Below are 21590 nucleotides of genomic sequence, written 5' to 3'. Positions count from 1 at the left end.
GTCTCAAAAAATTTACCTTTAGGCATTCACTTCTCAGGAAGGTTTTGGAGAAAGTGTTCATTCAAAACAATGGAGGAAACCAAGAAAGAGGCCTCCATCCAATCCAAGAAAAAGAAAGTCTTACCTAAGCATGAGAACAAGAACCAGCAGGCTTGGGGAGCCAGCTGTGCGGCAGGCCTAGAGTCACAATCACAGCAAAATGATGGAAATCTCCAGAAAGGCTATTTCTAAGTGGAGGAAAAAATTCCATGAAAATCATAGAGTATCTGATATATCTGGCTGTACAAAGAGGACTTGTACAGCTCTGGGAGAGGAAAAGTATAAATTGTGACAAGTACATAGAAAACAAAAAAAAAAACTAGGAAATTATGATTATAGTTATTCTTAGAATAAAGGAGATGTCATCAATTATGTCTCAGCAGTGAGTAATACCTAATATGAACCTTATAATATAAACATGAACATTGATTTCATAAAAATTTTTACATTGGGAGGACGGAGATAGGATTTATTAGTTAGAGAAGGCTTTTTAAAATATTTATTTATTTATTTGAAAGTTACACAGAGAAAGGAAGAGACAGAGAGAGAGAGAGAGAGATCTTCCATCCACTGGTTTACTCCCCAAATGGCCGCAACGGCAAGGGCTTGGCCAGGCTGAAGCCAGGAGCCAGGAGCTTCTTGCAGGTCTCCCACATGGGTGTAGGAGCCCAAGCACTTGGGCCATCTTCCACTGCTTTCCCAGATGCATTAACAGGGAACTGGATCAGAAGTGGAGCAGCCAGGACTCAAACTGACACCCATATGGGAAGCTGGTGTCACAGGCAGTGGCTTTATCTGCTACGTGACAACACCAGCCCCCAGACTAACTATTGAAACAAAAAGATCTCAACATCTATAATGGTCTAAGCTAGCTGATGATAGCTCTGCCGTCTTCCATCTTCAGTAGGTGGCCCAGGCCTAGAAGCAGTACATATCACTATGCTTGCATTGTACTGACTAGACTTCAGCCAGTGGGCACACTCAGATGGAAGACAGCTGACAAATCATTTCTGGGTAGGTATTCCTTCCCAGCACTGTTCTACAGTCTAGAAGGGAGAGTATAGATCTTGGTACATGACTAACCATAGTAGAAAGCAAGTGTATGTATCGTTGTGGGCTGGTATAAGGACCTAAAGTCTAATTCATTCAGCAAACAATAAATAAGGCTAAAAATAAAAAAAAATTTAAAACTTAGGAAATAGTTTAGGCTTTTAAAAAAAAAGAAATATGAGCCGGCGCCACGGCTCACTAGGCTAATCCTCCACCTTGCGGCGCCGGCACACCAGGTTCTAGTCCCGGTCGGGGCGCCGGATTCTGTCCCGGTTGCCCCTCTTCCAGGCCAGCTCTCTGCTATGGCCTGGGAGTGCAGTGGAGGATGGCCCAAGTGCTTGGGCCCTGCACCCCATGGGAGACCAGGAGAAGTACCTGGCTCCTGCCATCAGATCAGCGCGGTGCACCGGTCACAGCACGCCGGCCGTGGTGGTGACTGGAGGGTGAACCAATGGCAAAGGAAGACCTTTCTCTCTGTTTCTCTCTCTTACTGTCCACTCTGCATGTCAAAAAAAAAAATAAATAAATAAAAGAAAAGAAAAAAAAAGAAATATAAGAGTAAAAGGAAGAAAGCACTAGAGTTGAAAATAATCATGTTTATAGAGTACTGCTCAATGAACAAAGCTGAACCAAGAGACTGCTCCTTGTATTTGGTTTTTTTTTTTTTCTTTCCTCCTTTTTTCTTCCCCTAAAAAACCTTTTATTTAAGGAATACAAACTTCATGCATTTCGTAAGTTCAACTTTAGGAACATAGTGATTCTTCCCACTATACCCACCCTCCCACCCACACTCCCACTTCACCTCCTCCTCCTCCCTCTCCCATGCCCTGTTTTTTTTTTTTTTTTTTTTTTTTTGGACAGGCAGAGTTAGACAGTGAGAGAGAGAGAGAGAGAGAAAGGTCTTCCTCCCATTGGTTCACTCCCCAAATGGCTGCTACCATTTGGCTGCTACCATTTGGCAATCGGGACAGAATCTGGAGCCCCAACTGGGACTAGAACCCGCGGTGCCGGCGCCATAGGTGAACGGTTAGCCTAGTGAGCTACGGTGCTGGCCCCCTGTATTTGTTTTTAAGATGAGCTTTGGGACCCAGCGCTGTGGCATAGTAGATTAATCCTCCTCCACCTGCAGTGCCAGCATCCCATATGGGTGCTGGTTCAAGTCCCAGCTGCTCTTCTTCCAATCCAGCTCTCTGCTATGGCCTGGGAAAGCAGTAGAACATGGCCCAAGTCCTTGGGCCCTTGCACCCAAATGGTAGACCCAGAAGAAGCTCCTGGCTCCTGGCTTCAGATCGGCGCAGCTTTGGCTGTTGCAGCCATCTGGGGAGTGAACCAGCAGAATGAAGATCTCTCTCTCTGTCTCTCCCTCTCAGTGTCTGTAACTCCTCCTCTCAAATAAATAAATACAATCTTTAAAAAAAAAAAAAAGATGAACTTTGTAGAACTATTCAACTTGTTGATAGTAGTATATGTACTACTACATAAAAATTAACGTTAACTCAATAAAGTTAAATAGAAAATAAAAGACCTTAGAAATGATTGAATAGAGAATAAGATAGAAATACAGGCAAAGGAGATGCCAAGGTCTGAATGAATAGGAGGATTTTGCTACCATTAAGACAGATGAAGAATCATGAACAATAGTTTTTTGGAAAGATGTCATTTTTATGATAGTCGAGTTTAAGTTCTACCTGATGGACCTCCAAGTAGAAATGTCAACAAGGTAGAGAAGGTCAAGCTAGAGACACATATTTTTCAGTGATCTGCTTGAGCTATGCAAATGGATAAGGTTACTAAAGGGAGCAGTGTAGAGATCAGGTTGAAGACAAAGTACAGAGAACCTTGACCCTCTGCAGGGTCAGAGAAAGAAAAACATTCAATAAAGATGCAAATAAGTAGTTAGAGAAGCAGAAGCCCTTGAAATAGAATCCTTCATGGAATACAGGGGAAAAGAAACTCTCGAAAAAGATGAAATAATAGAAAACACTTCAGAATACTCAAGAAGGATGAGCAAAGCCTTTTGCTTTTAACGATAAGAAAGTCCCTAGTGACCAGCTACATAAGAGTTTCGTAATAGTGGCAGAAGAAGAAACAGTGAATGGAGTATAAGGCAGCAAAAATTCTTGACCTTACCTGGTTATATGCCCCACATATATATGCTGTTTGTAAGGGAAGATCTGGCTCTTGCTTCCTTAACTCAATCCTCAATGTTAGCATTACAAAAAGTAGGAAAATCAGAAGGAATGTGCCCCAAATGGGACACAATGTGAAGTATATAGCACCAGCTATGCGCATTCTTGACCAAAATGTTGAACCTGAATTGCAACCAGCCTTTAAATCTCCCCTCCAATTTATAGGAAATGCAGGGGATAGACCAACAAGTCAAAACACAAACACAGACATTAACAAGCTCAGAAGATGGGACGTTAGACAGGGGCTCAGTCTCTTCAATTCAGTGACATAAAAAAAGAGAGGGGAGGCACTGTTGAAATTAAAAGAGAAGTAAGCAATACCTATGCAACACATTCCTTTAATTTAATTCTGTCTTGTAAAACACAGCTATAAAAGCCTTTATTTAGATCATTAGGAAAATTTCTAAATGGTCTATTATATAATATTAAAGTATTAGTTTTACTAGTTGTGATAAGTATACTGATAGAGATGCATTCTAAAATATTCAGAAATAAAATATAACAATGCCTATAATTTAATTTAAAATACTTCAGGAAAAGAAGGATGAAGCAAACACAACCAACCATTAAATGTAGGCACAGATATAGTGGCCTCTATTATGGTATTCTCTGTATATTTGAAAAGTATAGTAAAATAAAAATTAGTTTAGTTGTGGAAAGAAAGCAATAAAGTAGTAGCTTGAAGGGGGTAACTGAGTCAAAACTGTTTTTTTTTTTTTAAAGATTTATTTATTTATTTATTTGAAAGTCAGAGTAATACAGAGAGAAGAGGAGAGGCAAAGAGAGAGAGGTCTTCCATGTGCTGGTTCACTCCCCAGATGGCTGCAACAGTCAGGGCTGGGCCAGGCCAAAGCCAGGATTCAGGAGCCAGAAGCTTTATCTGGGTCTCTCACATGGGTACAGGAGCCCAAGGACTTGGACCATCTTCTGCTGCTTTCCCAGGCACATTAGCAGCGAGCCGAATTGGAAGTGGAGTGGCTGGGACTCAACCAACATTGGGATGCTGGCACTGTAGGCTTAACCTGCTGTGCACGGGCCCTGTCAACATTGTTTTTATGGGGGCATGTTTGTAAGCTGAAGGGAAGGAAGCAATACAGGAGAGAAAAGGCGGGACTGGTGGAGCTAAGTCAAAGAAGTGGGAAAGGATGGGCTATAAGGACGTAAGTGTTCCGATCATCAGTACCTTGTTCCCTAAGAGGAAAAAAGGGGGAGACATTCGCCCTGGGGTAAAACCCCTGATTAGGATGAGTCCCAGATCAGAGTACCTGGGTTTAACTCCCAGCTCTGGCCCTGTTTCCAGCTTCCTGCTAGTGTAGCTCCTAGGAGGCAGCAGTGATGGTTCAGTAATGGGCCCTGCCACCCATATAGGAGACCTGGACTAAGGTCTGGGCCCTGGCTTTGGCCTGGGTCCACCCTTGGCCATTGCTGATATTTGCAGAGTGAACTGGCAGGCAGGAGCTTTGTCTCTCTCAGTATCTGTCTCTCTTTACCTCTCTCTCTGACTCTCAAATAAATAAAATTTTAAAAATTTTATAGAGGGCCAAAAAATAATAATTGGAGAGCTGAAAGCATTCTAAGATGAAGACAGCCGAAGTGGAGAATGGTTTTCCACTGGACGAAGGTTTTGGATAGACCAAGAATAGTGCAGTTGAGTTTGGGAACTTGAGGAGCAGGAGAAAGTTCTGGACCTACTGCTGAGTAAATTCTGTAGGGATGCATTCCTGAAAAACAGCAGTACCTAGATGAAGCTAGCGTATATTCATGGTGAATCCAATCAGCACAACTCTATCCTTTCCTTCAGGCGTGTTCATCAACCTGAAAAGGAAGAAAAGCCAGAAAATCCTAGACCTTTCACTTAAGTAGAAGGGAAGACGTTAACCCCACAAATCAAATAGGTGACTATGAATGTGGCTAGGTTTATAGAAAGGCCATAAATAATTAGCCAACCACAGGAAGCCTTCTGTGTGCAGCTTTTTTTTTTTTCCCAATAATAGTATTTTTAAAAAGACTGGCTGATTTGAAAGGCAGACTGACAGAGAGAAGGAGAGACAGTGCATTCCCCAAATGCCAGCAACAGCCAGGGCTGGGCCAGGCTGAAGTCAGGATCCAGGAATACCTTCCAGGTCTTTCACATGAGTGGCAGGGACTTAAGTCCTTGGGCTATGATCTGCTTCCGTCCCAGGGGTATTAGCAGGGAGCTGGACAGGAAGTGGAGTAGCCAGGACTTGAACTAGCACTAATATAGGATGACTGCATAGTGCGTGATGGCTTAATCCACAGTGACACAATGCCAGCTCCTGGTAACTGAACTAGGAGATAAATACATCAGGGGCCAGTGTTGTGGCTTAGCAGGTAAAGCCCTCGCCTACAATGCTGGCATCCCATATGGGTGCCCGTTCAAGTCCCAGCCAGCTCCCTGCTAGTGCTCCTGAGAAAGTAGCAGAGGATGGCCCAAGTGCTTGGGTCCCTGCACCCACGTGGGAGACCCAGAAGAAGCTCCTGGCTCTTGTCTTCAGCCTGGTTCAGTCCCTGCTGATGTGGCTATTTGGGGAGTGAACCAGCAGATGGAGGCAGGCTTTCTTGCTCTCTCTCGCTCTCGCTCTCTCTCTCTCTCTCTCTCCCCCCATAGCTCTGCCTTTCAAGTAAAATAAAAAATAAATAAATAAATAAATCTGAAAAAGAAAGAAAGAAAAAAAAAAACAGAAATACAATACCGCAACAATAATGGTCTGTTACTTCTGAAATTACGTACATGAAGACTGGCTTCCGTCTTGTTCACCTTCCCTTGTTTGTTCACGAGTTTGCTCTGACAACACCAGCTGCCACATGGCAAGCTGCCAGACGGAGAGACCAACCAGGAAAAGAACTGGGAGAGGCCTCTGGCTAATGGCCAGTGTGGAACTGAGGCCATCCAGCAACCCACGAGGACATGGGCTGCCAACACCCCTGGAAACAGACTCTCCCCATTGGGCCTTAGATGATGGCAGCCCCGGCTGATACGCTCACGGCTGCCTTGGGAGAGACCTGAGCGGAGGATCCAGAGCAGTCTTGTCCAGATGGGACTCGGAGATAATCCATGTTTGTTGTTTTAAGCCGCTAAGTTGGGGTGATTTGACACATACTCATAGATAACTAATACAATGGATGCTGGTGCATTGAAAGTAGCAGGAGACAAGGTACAGAGGGAAACCACAATTCAGGAGCAGATCCTTTAAGATTTAAAGCAGAGTTTCTCTACATTAAGGTCAATCAGATCACTTGGGGGTCTTGTTAGAAGACAGATTCCAGTGCAGTGGTTCCGGGGCCTAAGGTTCTGCATTTCTGACAATTCACGGGGGAGGCTGATGCTGCTGCTCCTTTGAGAAGTAAAGGGATTTAAAGCTCCCTGAACATTAGCAGAGGAGATGGGTAAAGGTGAGTTAAGAGAATCCCAGTCAATATGCTTGAGCAGGGAGTGAACTTGATTACTAAAACAAGGAATGCGAAGGCCCATGGTGAGGATAGATGCAACAAGTAAAACTGGATGAAAATTAAAGCACTGGGGGTTGCCTACAACTGACTTTTATGGGTTCCTCGCAGGATAACGTTTGAGCAGGACTTTCATGGTTAGGAGACAGATATTCTCTGTCTCTGTCTGTCTGTCTGTCTCTCTCTGTCTTCACATACTCTTTTTTTTTTTTTTTTTTTTTAAGATTTATTTATTTAGGCCGGCGCTGCGGCTCACTAGGCTAATCCTCCGCCTAGCGGCGCCAGCACACCGGGTTCTAGTCCCGCTCGGGGCACCAGATTCTGTCCCGGTTGCCCCTCTTCCAGGCCAGCTCTCTGCTGTGGCCAGGGAGTGCAGTGGAGGATGGCCCAGGTGCTTGGGCCCTGCACCCCATGGGAGACCAGGAAAAGCACCTGGCTCCTGGCTCCTGGCTCCTGCCATCGGATCAGCGCGGTGCGCCGGCCGTAGCGCGCTGGCCGCGGCAGCCATAGGAGGGTGAACCAACGGCAAAAGGAAGACCTTTCTCTCTGTCTCTCTCTCTCACTGTCCACTCTGCCTGTCAAAAAATAAAAAAATAAAAAGATTTATTTATTTATTTGAAAGACAGAGTTACAGAGAGAGAGGTAGAGACAGAGAGAGAGGTCTGCCATACACTGTTTCACTCCCCAGATGCCTGCAACGGCTGGAGCTGAGCTGATCCGAAGCCAGGAGCCAGGAGCCTCCTCTGGGTCTCCTGCGTGGGCGCAGGGCCCAAGGTCCTAGGCCATATTCCACTGCCCTTCCAGGCCACAGCAGAGAGCCGGATCAGAAAGGAGCAGTTGGGATTAGAACTGGCGCCCACATGGAATGCCGGCGCTTAAGTCCAGGGCCTTAACCCACTGTGCCACAGTGCTGTCCCCTTCACATACTCTTAATATCTACATCCATTTAATAAAAATCTGATTTAGAAAAGGCCATTAAGGTCGATGGAGAAATAACTCCATTCATTCATTCATTCATCAATTTAGCAATCCTTTACTGAGAGCCTATTATGTGCGAGGCAATGGGGAAACAAACGTGGATAAGAGAGCCTCTGCCCCAATTACCAAGACAGCAGGGGAAACAGGTTCATCAAGAACCACTTTGGGGGTGGGTGTTGTGGTGCAGCAGAATAGGCCAATACTTGTGACACCCATATCATGCATCCCATATCAGGGTGCCTGGTATGCAGTCCTACCGCCATTTCTGATCCAGCTCACTGCTAATGTACCTGGAAAGCAGCAGGTGCTGGCCCAAGAACTTAGGTTCCTGACACCCACTTGGGAAACCTAGATGGAGTTCCATGCTCCTGGCTTTGACCTGGCCCAGCCTCAGCTGTCACAGGCATTTTTCGTAGTTTGGAATCCTCCATGGGAAGGGTACTCACAGACTGGCTGACGTATATATCATTCCAATTGCTGTTCTGTTTCTCATGGTAAATGATTAAATTGATTTCTTTAAAGATTTGTTTTATTTATTTGAAAGACAGAGTTACAGAGAGAGGCAGAGACAGAGAGATAGGTCTTCCATCCTCTGGTTCACTCCCTAGATGGCCGCGATGGCTGGAGCTGCGCCGATCTGAAGCCAGGAGCCAGGAGCTTCTTCCAGGTCTCCCATGTGGGTGCAGGGGCCCAGGGACTTGGGCCATCTTCTACTGCTTTCCCAGGCCATAGCAGAGAGCTGGATCAGAAGAGGAGCAGCTGGGACTCAAACCAGCGTCCATATGGGATGCCGGCACTTTAGGCCCGGGCTTTAACCCGCTGAGCCACGGTGCTGGCCCCTAAATTTATTTTTTGTACAAATCAGACTCACATGAGTTTGGGTGCAGGAGCTAGTTTTTAATAGGGTCTGATCAACCCAGACAGATGAAGCCAAGGTTGAGGTTCCAGACCTACAAAAGGCAGAACACCTGCTGAATGCATGCAGAAGGGCAGCATCTTCCCTGACCTCTTCCTCATCTGTACCCAGTGGAACAGTAGATCTAAACAGGACTTGAGCACAGTCACACGGCTCACCAAGAGGTACAAAAGTCAGATCCTCTTGGACTCACATGTGTGTGTCGTGGGTGTGGACTAACCTTGAAAGAGGACTGGAAGAACTTAATGAGCCCATGTGAACAGATGTCGAAGTTCAGGTCCTTCAGCCATTTGTGTGCACCAGGAGTGAGCTTTCCTTCCTGCTATGCTTCTATGGCTTCAACCACAAAAATTACCCATAAAGAGACAAGAACTGGGCAAACTGTTTTGGGAGCTCATTGACACCACCATCGCTAAGGTCAACTTGACATCAAAATTCATGTTCTGCTTCATCAAGTCTGGACAGTTTTTCTCGCTCAGTTAACAGGGCAAACCATTTCCTGCCCCGGGACTTCTCACTGGCCTTGAACTGCTGTGGCAGCAGTGACCGAGGTTAAGTTCAGGCCAAGCATGTATATGAGTATCTGAGCATGCCTAGACAAGTGCCAAAGGCTGCCATGGCCACCCCTGTCCAGACTTGACTTGACCTAAGCACTGACACCCCAACATGAACTGTCACCACACCCCCAGCCCACCCTGCTCTACTGAGGTCTTGAAGTTTTGAGGCCACATCTAGTTTTCTTCTCTCAGAATGAAATCCTACATGAGTGTCCTCAGAACAAAATTTCCAAGGCATTGTCTTTCTCATTGACGTTTCGGTCACACTAACAGGAGATCTGATTCACATTCAGTGTCAAATATTTTGTCACTCTTTGATACCAAATAGTCCTTGTCAGTGTGTATGTAAGTTTTGACATAGTTGAAATCAAGTTATTCATTAGCCTTCTTTTTAAGCTTATTTCACACTTAAAACACCTTCAAACATAACGTGTAGACACACACTCATGCCTCAGTGTAGATCAGATTCACATCACTTAAAGGAGGCACACAGTATTTCAGAGAATGGCAGAGTGGGATTTGCTTAGCCTTGCCCTTCATGGCTGGATTTTGATTTGTTTCCAATTTTTTTAATATCATGACTAATGCTGCTACATATATGCTTGTACAAATTGCATTTTTTTCCTCCTAGGTTTTTACCTTGGAACGTTTGAGTTTTTGTCAAGGAAGTATTACTGAGCCACTGGATGGATAGACAGGAATCAGTGCAGGATGACAAGTAGGGAGAGGGCGGATCAGATTTTCACCTAGAAAATATCTGTCCGGTGTAGGCTCTGGGTGCAGCAGCTGAGACCTATTTGCGATGCTCATATCACATAGCGGAGTGCCCAATGTGAGTTCCAGTTCTCTCCCAACTCCATCTTCCTGCTAATGTGCACCCTGAGGGACAGCAAGTGTTGAATCCCTGACACCCATAGGAGACATCCATTTGGAGTTCCTGGCTCCTTAGCTTCAGCCTGGCCCAACCCCAGGTGTTGTTGGCATTTGGGAAACAGACCAACAATCTCTCTTTTTCTGTCTCCCTTTCAAAATGATGAAATTTTTTTAAAAAGCATGTCCAATGAGGGCAATATTTGTCACGGAGTTCTTGTGAACACTAAATGAGGTCAAGAAGGTGATAGCATCATTAAGAATTATGCAGGAGGGCCAGCGCTGTGGAGAGTGGGTAAAGCCGCCACCTGTAATGCTGGCATCCCAGATGGGTGCCAGTTCGAGTCCCAGCTGCTCCTATTCCAATCCAGCTCTCTGCTATGGTCTGGGAAAACAGTAGAAGATGGCCCAACTCCTTGGGCCCCTACACCTGTGTGGGAGACCCATAGGAAGCTCCTGGCTCCTGGTTTCGGATCAGCCCAGCTCTGGCCATCATGGTCATTTGGGGAGTAAACCAGTGGATGGAAGACTTCTCTCTCTCTCTGCCTCTCTGTAACTCTGCCTTTCACATAAATAAATAAATAAATAAATCTTTAAAAAGCACTATGCAGATACAGATTCATAGACACAGACTGTGGTTAGAAATTCTAACTATGGGTCCGGCGCCGCGGCTCACTAGGCTAATCCTCCGCCTAGCGGCGCCGGCACACCGGGTTCTAGTCCCAGTTGGGGCGCCGGATTCTGTCCCGGTTGCCCCTCTTCCAGGCCAGCTCTCTGCTGTGGCCAGGGAGTGCAGTGGAGGATGGCCCAGGTGCTTGGGCCCTGCACCCCATGGGAGACCAGGAAAAGCACCTGGCTCCTGGCTCCTGCCACCAGATCAGCGCGGTGCGCCGGCCGCAGCGCGCCGGCCGCGGCGGCCATTGGAGGGTGAACCAACGGCAAAGGAAGACCTTTCTCTCTGTCTCTCTCTCTCACTGTCCACTTTGCCTGTCAAAAAAAAAAAAAAAGAAAAAAGAAAAAAAAGAAATTCTAACTATGAAGGAATCATAATGAATTCATTATCTGTTGGTTTAATCACACACTCACACACATGCAAAGTGTTTCTCTTGAGTTCTTTGTATGCTAAAATGTTTTCCTGAGGTTGTTATTTAAGCTTTGCCTGCAAAAAATAGTGTGACCCCATGAGAAGCAGTGAACTCTAACAAATAATCATTCCGAACAAACATATTCTTTGTCCTGTGAGCTAATGCAAGTGTCAAGACCTCAGGCTTGCTCCAGAAACATGGAAGTGGTCCACTCTTGAAGCATGACAAGGTTTGTGACCCCACAGGAGAAAGGAGACATTATCCAGTCTAGACACTGGCTTAAGGGACAGCTCACATTTCTCTTCTCTCTTTTCATTTGATCCATTGTAATCTTCTTAGTATATTTAAGTCCTGTTTTTGCTTCTCTCTCTTCTCTTAAGAGCTCAAAGTGCCCTGGATTCACCATTTCGGGACTTTATTTTGTCTAGAAGACGTGAAGGTCATCTTGACAGTCTCTCAGAGCCCGTCCAGCTCTGACCTCCTGGGTTCTATGATTCTGTCCACTCTCACTGAATGACAAAGCCCAGTCTTGTTCCAACTCAGTGTCTGGTTGCTTCAATTTCCTCATACCATGACCAGCGGCTCCTTGGGAAATTTTTGTCAAAGTGCAGTATCTGAATCACTTGAATATGTGTAAACATGCAGACTCCTGGGCCCTATGCCTACAGAATCAAAATCTCAGGAGTGTAGACTGAGGAAACTGCATTTGATAAGAGGAAAACATGTATCTAACACTTGTGGTCCTGGGCCAAACAGGCTGAAAGGCTGCCTTAGAGGAACACCCTGCCAGTCCCTTTTGTCTTCATCTTTCCAGTCTTACCTCCCACTCTTCAAGATTCTGCTTCCATAACAGGCCCAAAACGTCACATTGAAATCACATAAAAAAATGGGTTCAAATGATAGGAGATTAGGCATTAGAGCAATATACAAGGAAGACCTCTGCAATCCCACTGGCTCTCAAATCCTACTGGGTCTGCGTTTGCCGAATCTACTATGATTTAGGCTGACAGTGTGGCTTTAGGAGAAGGTTATGGGTTAAAAGTGTTCTCCCAAAATTCACGTGTTGAAGCCTCAATCGCCAGTACCTCAGAATACGATCTTCTCTATAAATAAGATTGTTGAGATGTGATCAGTCATGTATATGGAGAATACCATGTGAACATGAAGGCAGAGATTGTATCTACAAGTCAAGGAAAATGAAAATCCACCAGCAAAGCATCAGACACTAGGACAGGGGCATGGAACAGATTCTTCTTCACAGTCCTCAGAGAGAGAGATCTTCCATCTGCTGGTTCATTTCACAAATGGCTTCAGCTGGGCCACATTGAAGCCAGGAGTCCCGAACTCCATCCAAGTCTCCCCTGTGGGTGGCAGGGGCCCAAGTACTTGAGGCCATGCTCTACTGCCTTCCGAGGTGCATTAGCAGGGAGCAAGATTGAAGTGGAGCAGCCAGGACTCCAAACAGCACTCCTAAATGGGGTGCAGCCATCGCAAGCAGTGGCTTAACCAATTGCATCACCACATAGGCCCAACCATGCAACATCCTAACCAGTGCACCAAATGCCCACTCCAAAACTCATTAAAAAAAGATTTATTTTATTTATTTGAAAGACAGAGTTACAGAGTGAGGTACAGCCAGAGAGAGAGAGAGAAAGGTCTTCCATTCCATTAGTTTACTCCCTAAATGATCATAATGTCCAGAGCTGAGCTGATAGGAAGCCAGGAGCTAGGAGCTTCTTCTGAGTTTTGCACGCAAGTGCAGGCGCCCAAAGACTTGGGCCATCTTCTACTGCTTTCCCAGGCCGTAGCAGAGAGCTGGATCAGAAGTGGAGCAGTGGACTCAAATGGGTGCCCATATAGGATGCCGGCACAGCAGGCTGGGGCTTTAATTCACTGTGCCATAGCACTGGCCCCCAAAACTCATCTTTTAATTCCATTTTCCCATGAACTCTTTAAAGTACCCTCATATACTGCATTCCTTGGAAGATAAGTATTGTAGGAGATGTCTTTAGCACACTTGTGAAGTGTTCGCTATTATTAAAATATTATTTACCTTGTGGCCAGCAGGAAACTGCTTTGAGAAGATCATAAAGGAATTCCCTGGTAACCAAGGGTTATTCTTTACATGTAGAAAGATAGGGGCCAGGTTGTAGGTGCCTTCAGTTCCTGCCGTCAGTGTGCTCACTCCCTGTGCTCCTGTCCAAAGCCAGTCTCTCCCCATGCAAGGGAACACATCCCTCCTCCCTGACTTGAGGACATCACTCCAGCCTTGTTCGCCTTCTCAGTAAATCTTCCATTTTCTCCTCCCATCAGCACATCAACATGCTATTAGATTTCCTACTCTTAAAGAAAACCGCTTGACCCTTTCTTCCCTCATTTCTTTCCTCCCCTCTGCAGCAAAACTTCATGAAACCATTGCTCTGAACCTTCTCTCCTGTTCCTCCTCTTACCATTTTTAATGTTTAGTAAACTTTATATTAGACATTTAGAAATGCACACAAAATCCTATGTTCTGAGTTAATTTTCACAAAGTAAACACTTCTGGTAACTAGCACCCAGATCAAGAAATAGAATCTTATCAGCACCTTATCAAGCTTACCTCCTGACCCCTCTCAGTCATTAACCCCAAGAGAGCCACTGTTTGAACTTTTAGCACTGTAGATTAGTTGTCTTGTTTTTAGACAATGAACAAATGAATTCATTTGCATAAAGATATATATTCTTTTTCACCTGGCTTCAGTCTCCCACCATTATATTTGGGAACTTTATCTTTTTTCTTATAAATAGCTCTCATTTTGATTGCCTTAGTCCAGGGATTGGTAAGCAAAAAGACTGTATAGTAAATATTTCAGGCTTTGTGGGTCATAAAGTCTATCACAACTACTCATCTCTGGCCGTAGCTCTCTAAAATATTCATAGATAACACTTCCTTAAAACAGCTGGCCGAGGCTATGTCCAGGTAAAACTTTACAAATTTGACTCTCAGGCCATATTTGCCAACTCAGACTTAGTCTCTAGAATTCTATCAAGCGAATATGCTATAGATTTTTTTTTTTTTTAATTCATTCTAAATTGGTGGACATTGTTATTTCCAGGTTTTGGTTATCCTAAACTTCTCTTCTTTTTGAGTTTTTAAGTAAACTTTGTTGGGTTGTAATTTACATATAATACAATGCACCCATTTACTTGTAAATCTATTCCAATTTGGATTACCTCCTTCATTCCAACAAAACTTTTGTTAGCAAAATCACCAGCAGTCTCTATATTGCTAAATCCAATAATGTATATTCAATCCTCATTTTATTTGACTTTACAGAGATATTTGATATGTACCTCCTCCTTGATACACTTTCTTCACTTGGTTTCCAGAACTTACCATTTGGATTTTCCTCCTACCTGTTACTCCTTCTTGGTCTCCTGTGGGGAGCAACTGGGAGCAACTCGGATTAGACTAAGTTACTGGAATTAAGACTTATTCTATGCATCTGCTCTCCCACAATATGGCGCTGGGAGAGGAGCAAACAGCTTCTACCCAGCTGCCTCTCACCAACTTGACAAGCTGCAGGACCTGCTCCTGATTGCAGGAGAGCAGCGTACTCGGCGTTGTGGGTAGCAGAGTTGGGATTGGTGGAAGAGGACTATAAAGGAGGAGAGAGACAACATGCACCAGGAACATCTAAGGGGAACATCTATCTGAAGGAACACCTGTGCAGCCCCCGAGAGAGCCGGCCGGCGGTGTGCGCTCCCCCGCGGAAGTGGGGAAAGTGGCTAGGGGGAACCGCCCTTCCACGGAGGTGGAAGGGTCGGTAGCCAACCCGGAAAGAACCAGCAGCAAACCCGGGAAGGGCCGAGCAGACGAAAGAGCAACGCAGGGTTCTGTGTCGTTCCTCCACGAAGACGGGGAGCGACAGTCTCCTTTGCTGATCCCTCCTCTTCTCTCAACCCTTTAATGCTGTGGTGCTCAAAGGCTCAGTCCTTGGTCCTCTTCTCTATCCACACTCACTTCCTTGTGATCTAAACCAACCTTTATCATTAATCACATTTTTTTTATTTTTTAAGGATTTTTATTTATTTATTTAACAGGTAGAATTACAGACAGTGAGAGGGAGAGACAGAGAAAGGTGTTCCATCTGCTGGTTCACTCAGCAGATGGCCGTAATGGCTGGAACTGGGCTGATCCAAAACCAGGAGCCAGGAGCTTCTTCCAGGTCTCCCACATGGGTGCAGGAGCCCAAGACTTGGGCCATCCTCCACTGCTTCCCAGGCAGAAGAGAGCTGGATCAGAGGTGGAGCAGCTGAGACTTGAACTGGTGCCCATATGGGATGCTGGCACTATAGGCGGCGACTTTACCTGCCATGCCACAGTGCTAGCCCCTATTTTTATTTTTTTAATTTTTATTTTTAAAATATATATTTATTTGAAAGGCAGTTACAGAGAGGCAGAGAGAGAGAGAGAGAGAGAGAGAGTTCTATCTACTGGTTCACTCCCCAAATGGCCATAGCGGCTGGAGCTAGGCCAATCTGAAGCCAGGACACAGGAGCTTCTTCCAGGTCTACCATGCAGGTGCAGGGGCCCAAGGACTTGGGCCATCTTCTACTGCTTTCCCAAGCCATACAGAGAAATGGATCGGAAGTGGAGTAGCTGGGTCTCAAACACTCGCCCACATGGGATGACAGCACTGCAGGCAGCAGCATTACCTACTATGCCACAGTGCCAGCCCCTCATTTATCACATTTAAATCTCCACCCGGAATCTTCCCCTAACTCCAGACTTGTGCATCCCACAATGTGCCTCACCTGTAGCCTTCTCCACCCTAGTGGTCATCATCCTCTGAATTGTCTTTTTTGTTGTTGTTTTTCTCACACACTACATCCAATCCATAGCAACTCCAGCCGACTTTACCTTCAGGTTCTACCCCAAATACAACTTCTTCCCACCAACTCCGCCATTTGCAACCTGATCCAATCCAGCACCATCTTCCTTCTCGATAATTGCAATTACATTCTTTCTGGTTTCCTTGTTTCCAACCTTGTTCTCATAAAGTCAACTCACACTATAGCAGTCAGAGTGATCTGGTTGTAATGTAAAGGAGAATATGTCACTCCTCTGCTCAGAACTCTCTAGTAGAGTTTCATCTCATTCCAAGTAAAAGTCCTACAAAATAAAAGTAAGAAATCCAAGTAATGACCCATGGGCCCACACATAACTGGGTTGGTCTGACCTCTTCCATTATCATGGTCCCCCATCCCTCCCTCTGTTCTAGCCACCTTCTCCAACATACCAAGACACTCCTTTGTCTGGAATTCTTGTCCCCCAGAGAGCCACCTGGCTAATCCTCTCAACATCTTCAAGTCTTTGTTCCAGTATCATCTTCTCAATGAGTCCTATGCTGACAATTCGGTTTAAAATTGCAACCAGTCCCTCATGCTTTCAATCCCCCTTATTCTGTGCTACAGTTTTTCTATAACACTTAGAGTCTCCCAGCACACACTATATTACTTACTTATTTAGTATGCTTATTGCTAATTTTCTATGAAGATACTTCAAAAAATTTGTGGAGAAATAGAATTAAAAGATAAAGCTAATTTTCTTGCATACACTTTTGAAATCCATGCATAAATTTTTCATAATATACATTTTCTGTGAAACTCTTGAAGATCCTTTGTAGTATGTATGAATTTTCCCCTTGCTCACTGATGTATTCCAATCTCCAAGAACAATCCTATCACATAATAGACATTCAATAAATATTTGTTGAATGAATGAAAGTTCAAAAAAAGAGGGATTTGTATTTCGGTTTAAAAAGTGTTAGTCTCCTTTTTGGGTACAAATTCTCACCCTGGATTGAAAGCTAAAGGACTCATCTGTCAAGCTCCCAGCAAGTGGTTTGGCATTTATATCAACTACAAGCAGGTCCTCTTAGGTCGATGGACACCTGAGGCTATTTATTTTATTGGTGAAAGCTTGGTGTGAGAGCATTTTGGTCCAGTTCACGAAAACAGCAGTGTTCTAACCAGCAGCTCCAATAAATCTTACACATTCTTGAGCCCATAAGTCCTGGCCTCCTGCCTCTCTACACATCCATTCATCCAGCTAAGAAGAACCTCTTGTTGGAGCACACAGGGGCACTTGATTAGTAAGAGCAATGGGAAGGAACACAATCCTCTTCCCTTTCTGCCCTGGGGACAAAACTTCAGAGTGAACAGCTCAGGGCAGGCAGTAAGACTTTACATCTCTTTCCACATATGCCAAGTAGCTTGCCCACTGTCCAAACACAGATGAAGTTAACTCATGGTGCTACGCAATGATATGCATTTATTCTAAGGCAAGCCAGCTTTATTTCTGGCATAGTGGGTTCCTATATGGTCAATAAAAGACTACAGAGACTAAACTGACTGAGAGATGGTCTGTCCAAAAGAACATATTTCCCATAATAATTTCTTGATTCTTTGTTTCTTTGCACATAATCTTGACTGTAGTATTTTCCATATTTTGCACTGTAGTTGTTTGTTCACATTTTGACCTTACCATGTATACCCCTTGCTCATCCCTTGCCCCAACCACCACACTAACAGTTTCTCATAGCTGGGTGTGATTGTTAAAGGCATGGGCTAAAAAGCCAAAGCATATGGGTCAGACACCAGCATTAGCACTTACTAGCAGTATAATCTTGGGAAAGTTATTTAACCTCTGTCTCAATTTTCTGTGCTGTTAAATAAGGATAATATTACTGTATTGTGAGTTTGCTATAAGGATAAAGTGAATTAGAAATTAGCACAGTGTCTAACACATTGAATGTATATATATATATATTTACATACATATTTTATATATATATATTCCACAAAGCTCATGGAAAAATAGATTCAAAGATAAATTTATTTTGGTGCAAAATATTTTTAAATCCAGACAGAATTTTTTGCATGCATGGGTTTTTAAAACTTTTTAAGCCAAAATAAACTTACTAGACAGGTGTTGTGGAGCACTGGTGAAGCTGTTGCTTGGGACATCGACATCCCACTTCAGAATGCCTAGTTCAAGTCCCCGCTCCTCTTCTAATGTGCACCCTGTGACCCAGCAGATGATGAAGCAGACACCTGGGTCCCTGCCACCTGTGTGGGGATCCCAGATTGAGTTCTGAGATCCTGACTTTAGTCAGGCCCCACTCTGATTGCTGTGGGATTTGGGGAGTGTCAGCGTGTGGAAGACCTCTGTCTCTCTGCCTTTCAAACAAAATGAAGATAAGTAAATAAAATAAAAAACTTATTTTTTATTTTCATTTTCCATGAACTTTTGAAGGCCCCATGTGTCTACGTGTGTGCTTTCTTGTTTATATAATTATAAGAACTTTTTGATGTAACAATTTTTTAAAAAGATTTATTTGAAAGAGAGAGTTACAGAGAGAAAGGGTGGAGGGGAGAGATTGTCCATCTGCTAGTTCGCTCTCCAAATGACCACAACAGCCAGGACTGGCCCAGGTTAAGCCAGGAACCTGGAATGCCATCCAGGTCTCCCATGTGGGTGGCCAGAGCCCAAGCACTTGGGCCATCTTCCATTGCTTTCCAAGCAGCAGCAGCAGTAGTTGGACTGCAAGTGTAATAACTGGAACTAGAACTGGCACCCATATGGGGTGCTAGCATTGTAGGCTATGGCTTCACTCAGTACATCACAGTGTTGGTCCCTGGGTCACAGAAATTTTTATCTAAGATTGTCTTTCATTATGACCCCTTCTTTGGAATAATGAATGAGCTGGCCTTTGTTTAGTGAAAAGATTCTAAGATGGTAAGGGGGAAAAAATAAATTTGTGCACACATTCCCAGAATACACTTGGTCTTCTCAATCTCATGAAACAAGCTCCCGGCATACATTCTGGAAAGAAGACCTCAGAAGCTGGGGTATTACAAGTGATGCCACCAGGGCCTGGAGGAGGTGCAAACAGTGGCCAAATTTATGACAGCTTCTAGTTGCTTCCCCCACCTCTGCCCCTCAAAATACCTCTTAGATATCAGGTGATTGGGTGCCTTTGGCCTAGCCAGACTCAGATCCTTTAAGGTTTGCTAAGCACTTTCCCACCCCACTTCACGTGTTGAAGTCCTAACCATCAATGTGGTTCTATTTGGCGGCAGGGCTTTTAGGAGGTAGTTAAGGTTAAATGGAGTCCTAAGGATGGGATCACAATCCGATAGAATCAGCGGTCCTCTAAGAAGAGAGAGTGATCCCCTCCCACTTTTTGTCCACCCGAGGGAGGGTCATGTGAGGACAGGGTGAGAAGGTGGTTACTTGCAGGCCAGGCAAAGAGCCTCAACAGGATTGGCAGGCACCTTGATCCTGTGCGAAACGTTTGTGCTGTTTAAGCCACCCAATCTACGGCATTTTGATATGGCAGCTCGAACTGATTACAACAGGCTGAAACAAGATGCGTGCCCAGTTGAGCCTGGATAATGGGATTTGTTGCTAGGATCCATGAGGCAGCATAAGATGTCTTCGGCTTTGGCGTCCTAAGCTGGGCAGCCCCTCTGTGTCCCAGAGCTTCTCAGACGGGAGCATTTACAGGCTCATGGGGAAATGAAGCAAAGGCTCAGGCATGCTGCCTAGTTTGTTTGTTTGTTTGTTTTTATTTACTATTTCTGTTTCCTGGTTGTGTTGATTTGCTATTGTCCAATCTACCGTGTCCTTTTTGGGCAGTTTGACACCGAGTTCTCTCTGACCTTTGAAACTAACTCATTCCCCAAGCACGTTGGCTGCAACCAAGTGTGGCGGGGGTAGCAGGGTTGGTTTCACGTGTTATGAAACCAGACAACAGACAACAAATCACCAGGGGCCTGCTTCTCAGAGAGGGGCTGCGGGCCTGCAGGCTCTCTACACATTGCTCAAGGTGTATGTATCCTTGGCTTCAAGGATTTCTCCTCAGTGTGGAATCTAACCCTTTCCATGGCAACAAAGCTTGATGAGAGCAATTCTGAGGTAAATTCTCTTACTGTGCTACTGGTGCTCGTTTCCACTGGGTGGCTTGGAATGACAGAAATGTGTTTTCTCCCAGTTCTGGAGGCTCGAAGCCTGACATCAAGACATTGGCATCTCTTTTTTAAAAATGTATTTATGTATTTATTTATTTGAAAGGCAGAGAGAGGGAAAGATGGAGAAAGAGACATCTTCCATCTGCTGGTTTTCTCCCCAAATGACCACAGTGGCCAGGGCTGGGCCAGGAACTCCATCTGGATTTCCCACATGCATGGCAGGAGCCCAAGTGTTTGGGCTATCCTCTGTTGCCTTCCCAAGTGCATTAGAAGGGAGCTGGATAGGAAGCAGAGCAACTGAGACTTGAATCCGAGTTCCAGCATGTGATGGAGGCCCCTTAAGCAGAGGCTTAACCCACTATACCATAATGCCAGCCCCAAGACATTCAACATCTTGATTCCCTTCCCAGCTCTAGTCCCTACATGGGTCTTTCATAGGCAGAAAGTGATTGTAAGATCACTCCTCTCTAGGGTCACCCAACCAATCCACCCATTGTCCAAGGTCTGAAAAGAGTTCATCTTTTATTTTTTTTTATTTTTATTTTTTGACAGGCAGAGTGGACAGTGAGAGAGAGAGAGAGACAGAGAGAAAGGTCTTCCTTTTTCCGTTGGTTCACCCCCACAATGGCCGCTGCAGCCGGCGCATCGCGCTGATCCGAAGCCAGGAGCCAGGTGCTTCTCCTGGTCTCCCATGGGGTGCAGGGCTCAGGCACTTGGGCCATCCTCCACTGCCCTGCTGGGCCACAGCAGAGAGCTGGACTGGAAGAGGAGCAACCGGGACAGAATCCGGTGCCCCAAGCGGGACTAGAACCCGGGGTGCCGGCACTGCAGGGGGAGGATTAGCCTATTGAGCCGCAGCGCCAAGAGTTCATATTTTCATGTATTATGTCTGTTTTTCTAGTTGTACAAGGTTGATTCCAGTTCTGATTATTTCATTATGGCCAGAAGTTGGAGTATCTGCAACTGCTTCAAGATAAATCCAAAGCTTTTTCCTTATTTCTCTTGTCATGGGGCTCCTGTGAGTCACCGGTCATTGCCCTCTTAAACCCTCCTCCCTTGAGCCCTCCTACTCCCCTTGACTACTCCTTCCTTGCCTGTTATCGTCTTTTCTTCTCCGGAGAACCTGGGCACTGGGCAAGCTCACTGCGGAGTAGGTGCTGACTGACACTGGTAGTATTCGGTGTGTCCAGGGAACAGAGTGACAGAAGCCGGGGCCCTGGGCTGCAGGCACACGTGCTCCTTCTCAGTTCCTATCTAACATTTAACAAAATTCTGCTGATTGATTGGGACCCAACTGTACTGTCACGCATTAGCAGGATGGTTTCGAGTTAGCCAAGTTGGACACGTACTTACTTCAGTAGAACAGTGTTATCTCCCAAACTCATTTGGGAATGTTTTGAAGGTTCTCTATTCTCAACAA

The sequence above is a fragment of the Oryctolagus cuniculus genome, chromosome 11 (genome assembly GCF_051225735.1).
Source record: "Oryctolagus cuniculus isolate XC-2025 breed Fujian yellow rabbit chromosome 11, ASM5122573v1, whole genome shotgun sequence".
Taxonomy (NCBI): domain Eukaryota; kingdom Metazoa; phylum Chordata; class Mammalia; order Lagomorpha; family Leporidae; genus Oryctolagus; species Oryctolagus cuniculus.
Note: the sequence above shows the minus strand (reverse complement) of the source record.